This window comes from Balaenoptera musculus, chromosome 19 (assembly GCF_009873245.2).
Source record: "Balaenoptera musculus isolate JJ_BM4_2016_0621 chromosome 19, mBalMus1.pri.v3, whole genome shotgun sequence".
In the NCBI taxonomy this organism is placed as follows: domain Eukaryota; kingdom Metazoa; phylum Chordata; class Mammalia; order Artiodactyla; family Balaenopteridae; genus Balaenoptera; species Balaenoptera musculus.
This window is the reverse complement of record NC_045803.1, coordinates 40,488,330-40,494,915: the sequence shown is the minus strand read 5'-3', so window position 1 is coordinate 40,494,915 and position 6,586 is coordinate 40,488,330.

Genomic DNA, 6,586 nt, shown 5'->3' with positions numbered 1-6,586 from the left:
ACGCAGGAGGTCCTCACGGTAAAGAGCTTGCACTTTGGAGTTGGTCAGGTCTGGCTTTGGATCTCTGCTTTTACAGACTGGGGCAAGCCACTGTCTTTTTCCTGAGCCTGCTTCATTATCAGTAAAATGGGGGTAATAATGTCCGTGTTACAGGGAAGCTGTGAGGCCTGAATCACATACCCAAGGTAATGTGCTTAGCACAGCACCTGGTCCACAATGGAAACCCGCTAATGGTGCCACGATTATTAATAATAAATGTAGGCTAAGGGAATGCATAGATGAATGAAGGTCTGGCAACTTTCTGCCAAATGCACATGATTAATGCGTATTCCCTCCCCATCCCGGCCCAGATGAAATATACAAAGGATCTAAGGAAATCCATCAGCCACCTGCTAACTTTCTTTCATAACAGGAAACCTCTCACAGCCGTGGCCAGGGCTCCTCTGTGACCGGGACACGGGGATGGGTGAATAACATCCCACTCCGCTGCTCCCAGGCTCCGAATGCAAGCGGCACCCCCTCACCGCGCCCACAAACTCCTCCTCTGATCGCGCCGCCTGCGCCCCGTGGTAAAAGGAGCCACACCTGCACCGGTGGCAGCCAAGAGGCATTTTCCCCTCGGTTGCCTGGACGATTTTCTCTCCACATCTGCTCACAACCTTCGTGTTTCCTTCCTATCCAAATCAAAGCGCACCTTTGCTCTCCAGGCCGCCTGTCTCCCGAGTGGAGTCTGCGGCGAGGGCAAGGAGAAAGCTGGGCGATTAGACGCTCAGCCGGCCCCTTTCAGAGGCTGGAGCTGTTTTTAGCTCTGCCTCTCAGCAGGCGGGCCTGGCCTTGGGGTCTGGGCCCAGCCTGGTAAATTAATAGCAGCAGAAGACTGTCAGGGCCCGGATAGCGCCAGGAGAGGGGAGGAAAGCTCCTTCTGAGCGCTGCTGGGTTGGAGGTGCTTTCTTACTTTGTCTTTTATTCTGTTGGAAACGACGGTTTCCCCTTTAAACGTGCCTTGCCTTTGTCCAGATAGATGCTCTTTGTCAGGCGACCCAGTGTAATTAAAGACAACAAACTCCCCCTCCGTATATTTTTTGTGAAAAATAAAAACACATTTTCTAATCTGAAGCCGCATGCCCGCCTGAGAATGAAGAGAATGTGGATGCTGCAGGTTTTGGGGGCAGTGGAGGGAGCCTGAAGCTTCCTGGAGGAGAGAAAAGATTTTCTTAAATGGCATTTGTGAGTTGAGGCTGCTCCCAGGAGCCTGGGATGGGCGGGAGTGGGGGTGGTTGACCTGCCGCGGGTGAAGTTTTGCTTTTTAAGCAAGAGGGTCAGTTTCTGGAGGCAAATGGGCTCCAGGCTGATAAGATCTGTGGGCGAAAATAACTCTGGATTTGGATCTAACAAAGACTATAAAAGAGAGGCTCGGAGACTGGTTTTCCAGCCTGGCGGGCGTCAGGGTGGTTTTAAATGAAGGGCAGATGTAGCCTGAGGCCAAAATCCGTCTCCCCCAGCCCTACTGTAACGTTCTAAAAGGATAAAAAGCAAGGCAGGACTCTTCCGGTAAGAGAGAAGCGCGGCTTCCCCAGCAGCGTGAGGGGTTCAGCGGACACGTGTGAGGAAGGTGGGATCTTGCGTCTCTGCAGGAGGCGCTGGGAGAGGACGAGAGGGGTGCAGGCCCTGGGCATGTGCAGGGGGCCCTGACCTGACAGACAAGGTCAGGGCCGGGGAGGCCGGGCAGGAGGGGCTTCCCAGCTGGTGTGGCCTCACAGGTCAGGTCAGGTCAGCCCCCTGCCAGGCCAGTCTTCCCCCCCTGCAGCCTAGGCTGGCCTCACAGGACAAATGCTTCGTGACTCTATGGGAAAAGGCACTGAAGCAGGAGCCGGGGCTTTCCAAGGTAGCACAGCACCTGGCACCTGGGAAGGGCTTGGTCCCTTATACTGGTGACAAAAGTAACACATGCTCCGTGCAGCAGGGACGTTTTACCTTTAAGCATTCCCAGGAGTGGGGGCTTCCTTCACTTCAGGTTTGGGGTGCTGGAGGTCCCTCGGGCTGAGTGAGAACCTTATCTACACTCGTGACCATCTGAGCAGCTCGCCTCACCTGTCTGCACCAGACCGCCATTCAGGTGTGGAGGGTGAGCGGTTGGGGGCGTGGTTCATCCTCTCTTTGTGCTTCCCTAAAGTTAGCTGCCCTGCTCTGTGCTCTCAAGGCATCTGGCTCTGTCCTCTGGCTAACTTGCTGGCTGGCATAACCTGTCAACTTGTCTGTGTGGCCCAGGGCATGGGGCCCTCAGTATCGGGGGCTGTGCATTCATGTCTGTGTAGCCAGTGACTGGAGAGTAGGGGTTCAACAGTGTGTGTTCAGGGTGCCGACATGATGGACACTTGCTAGTGTTAGCATTTGGGCTTGGAAGCAGCAGCAAATCGTGTTTTCTATGCTTTACAGATTCTTCCTCCCTCGGCCAAAATACGTAAAAGATTTTTTGGAATAAGATCTTGCATCTGTGTAGTGTGAGGGTTTCTTAAAGCACTTTTATGTGAGGCTGGGTCTCACCTAAACTCTGTGATGAGCAGACAGCATTGCCCCATTTTACAGATAAGGCTACTTGAGGCATGGATGCTGATTGGCTGGCCTAAGACAATAACCATAAAGGTGGAGATTGCAGTCCAGAGAGGTTAGGTAAACGGCCCAGAGGCACACAGCACAGAGCCAGCCGGAGAGCTGGCCAGACCCCAGGCTTGTCTGTCTTCAGAATCCACATTCTCTCCCCTGACCAGCTACACAGAGTGGATACCTGCTGTTGTCAGGCTCCGTGTGCGGGGCCCACCCTGCCACTCCTCATTTCCTTCTCACAACAATCCTCTGAGCTGGAGAGTGCAGCTCCATTTGTTTTTTTTTTAAAATAAATTTATTTATGTATTTATTATTTTTGGCCGCGTTGGGTCTTTGTTGCTGCATGCGGGCTTTCTCTGGTTGCAGTGAGCAGGGGCCGCTCTTCATTGTGGTGCATGGGCTTCTCTTGTTGCGGAGCATGGGCTCTAGGCGCGTGGGCTTCAGTAGTTGTGGCTCGGGGGCTCTAGAGCACAGGCTCAGTAGTTGTGGTGCACGGGCTTAGTTGCTCCGTGGCATGTGGGATCTTCCCGGACCAGGGCTCGAACCTGTGTCCGCTGCGCGCCATCAGGGAAGTCCCGCAGCTCCATTTTTCAGAAGAGGAGACTGAGATTCTGAGAGGTTCCAGAGACAGAGCCAAGCTCCACGCCGGGTCCATCTCTGCAGCCAGCGTGCTTTCTCTACAGCCAGCCCTTTCCTTTTTCCTCAACTTTCCTGGATTTTATACCCCAAGGCAGACAGTGCAGGGAGAGGATTATATCAGAAACATGTCTGGCGAAGATTTAATGGCGGGCACTGCTCATAAACTTTGGGTGTTTGTGTCTGCGGGGCTCATTGTTCCAAGCAGAGATGCAAATGGTGGGCTGGACCAGCAGTGCTGAGGCATAGCTATGCCTCCGATTTATGAGGGCTTTGTTGCAGAGTGAGGAGGAGGAAGGGGAGGGAGAGGAAGAGAAGATAGGGAAGGGGAAGAGGTGGTGAGGGAGGAAACTGCTTCCCTTAGGCTAAGAGTAAGAACTCTCCCTTCTCCTGCCAGCCTGCACCAGCCCAGCCCCTCGGGGTTTTCTAGAAACAGCCTCACATATCTTCTTTCTCCTTTGGGGAGGTGGGAGATCAGGTGGAGAAGGCCAGGCATTTGCCAAGTGGAGAAAGGTTTTTCATCACTTAAAGCTCAGATGGCCTTGGTACTTCCCTCCTCCCCTCCCCCACATCGCATATCCCACCAGTCACCGAGGCATCAGTCCTCCCTCTTAAATAGACTCTGTCCCTTGGCTCCTTTTCACATCACTCTCCTGGACAACTGGAGGAACCTCCCGGCCGTCTCCTTACTTCCACTCCTGTCCCAAACTGTCCCTCCCACACTGGCCCCGGAGTGACCCTTTTACAAATGCACACCTGACCGTGTCATCCTCCTGCTTAAATGCTTTTGTGGCTTTCTGTAATAATAGAGTACGCGTATATAGAGTCACGTGCTGGTAAACCGGCTGAAAAAGGAAAGTCCTGATTTACAGTGTTTGCTGATTGCCTTGGTGTACGGACTCCCACTCTTTCAAGCAGTAATGTTTGGGCTGGCAACGCGCAAGCTTTCCTCTGGTGGCAGGAGTTGGCCCTAGCACATCCCTGCATAGCACTGATGAGGCGCAGGGCACTGCTTAAGGCTTTTTTATCTTTGTCTGGGTCCTTCCCCTGCCTGGCACGCCCTCTCCTCCTATCTGTGTTTATCCAAATTCTCCCCACTCCTCCGTCCCACTTCCGGTCTCTCTTGCTCCAGGATGCCTTCCCAGACCCACCCCCATTGCTGGAATAGTTGGAAGTACTCCCATAACACCGCATTTGCCCTCTCTTCCTACCTAGCAGGATCGCGGGTCCCCTCCTTTGGGGAGGATGGTCTCTTTCAGAGGCCCAGCCACCACGTGTGCATTCCAGGTGTAATTAACACTTGTCAGTAATCAGGCCATTCCAGGGAGTATTGATACAGCACCAACAATGTAGTCAGGCTCCGGTGTAACCGCTGGTGGGGGAAAGAGAAGTGCCTGCCTTGAGCCCTGCCCTCAGGGACCAGAGAGCTGGCTTTGGGTTTCGTGAGCATCAGGGGGTGGGAGCCACGGGTCAGCAGCTCCAGCACTTGGTTTATCCTCCGCCTGAACCTGATGCTTCTCCTGGTTACGCTTTCCCTATCACCGCAGTAGATGGAGGCCATTTATCGTGATGAGCAGGTGATGTGCCCAGGAATGGGAAATCAGCAAAAGGGCTGAAGGGGGATTTTCAAGGTCAGGATGTGCCCTTTCTATTGAGAGTTCAGTTCTGTAATGAAGGAGAGAAGCTCGGTGGCAGCTTTTCCTGCCCAGTCCCCTAAGGGGTAGATGGTGCCCCCCCAGTTCTGCTTGGAACCTGCTGTCCGCTGCAAAGCTTCCCACCACGAAAAGACTATCGTCTAGATAAAATAAACATTTATGTTCAAGGAATCTATAAACTTCATGTAAGTGCTAGCATGAGTGCATTAAAAATGTGGATGTTTTTTTTGTAAGAGCAAAAATTTGGAAATAACCTAAACATTCATCAGTACAGGGTTGGTTGAATCAAGGGCAATACACTTATAAAACACAAGGAGATTTTCCGTTTTAAAAAGTGTGGTAGATCTGGTGATTTGGATGACGGCCCAGGATGTAAGTGGGATAAGTGGGGTGATTCGTAATTTGGTAAGTGGGGGACAGGGCAAGCTGCAGAGTGTTTCTGATGGCCCCCCAGAGTGGGGGTCGTGTCTCTTGTTCACAGCTGTCCTCAGCACCTGGTATAGAACCTGGCCTCAGGAAGGGCTCTGTAAATGTGACTATTATTACTATTGTCAGCAGGCCATAAGTAAATGATGAACAAATCCTACTTGGTATAATCCTATGTAGAGGCATCGAGAAAACTTGGAAGGAACCTCGCGAAAACATTAATAGAGCTTACCCCTGTTTGGAGTAGAATTAGCCAGCAGGGGATAAGATGCTCACTTAAAATATAAATATTGTTAGAATTTAGGATGAGCTTGTATTATTTTTGCAATTACTAGACTAAAAACCAAAAGAAGTGGGGAAGAGATCCCTTCACAGTCTTTCCCCTACAAACACACTTAGCTATCTGCTGTTGAGTACATACTTGGGTCTTTGCAGGCCTGGGGACTAGTCCTGCTCTATTGATTTCTGCCTGGTAAACTGTGGATAATAAGAGCTCTTTTCTCACGGGGTGGTAGAGAGAACCACATGCAGTAATGAGGGTCATGCGCTCAATGCAGCCACCCCTAACAGATGAGTGGCTTGTAACCGTTAGCTACTTTCCACTTTCCCATGGAGTTTCATCCACTGACTCGCCCGTGAACCTTTTTTCACCCCCTGGCCTTTGCTTGAGTTCATCAGAGTATCATTAGTGACTAAAACATAATCAGGGATGAAATCCTCAGGAAGATGCAGCCCAACTCTGTCATTTTGTGGCAGCCAGGGCCCAGAGAGGTTAAGTGACTTGCCCAAAGTCACACAGCTTCCAAGTGGTATAGATGTTATTTGCACTGAGCTCCAAAGCCACGTGCTTCCCTTGTACTGCACTGCCTGACAGGGACTTAATGTTTTGTCTTCCTGAGAAGACTTCTAGAGGCAGAGATGCCTTACCCCAAGAGAAAGGAGTCACCAGTGGGGGCTTTTAACAATCTGGCAGAGGCCACCCTGTCTAGGGTTCACTCCCTTTGGAGTGAGGAAGGGAGGGGCTGGGCTGAAGAAGTACACCCACATTTATATGAACTCAGGGACTCCCCTGCTCTCACCCCCACCCCCATGCCCGGCCGGTCCTCTACAATCACACACCTCCCTGGGCTGACCTCCCCATGGGGAGGTCTTCCTTGGTCATCACAAGCCTCAGAGCCAGCTAGATCTGGGTTCAAAACTGCTCTAATTAGTTGTGTGCCTCAAGTTACTTAGCTGCAAAATGGGGGCAGAAAGACCTACCTGCC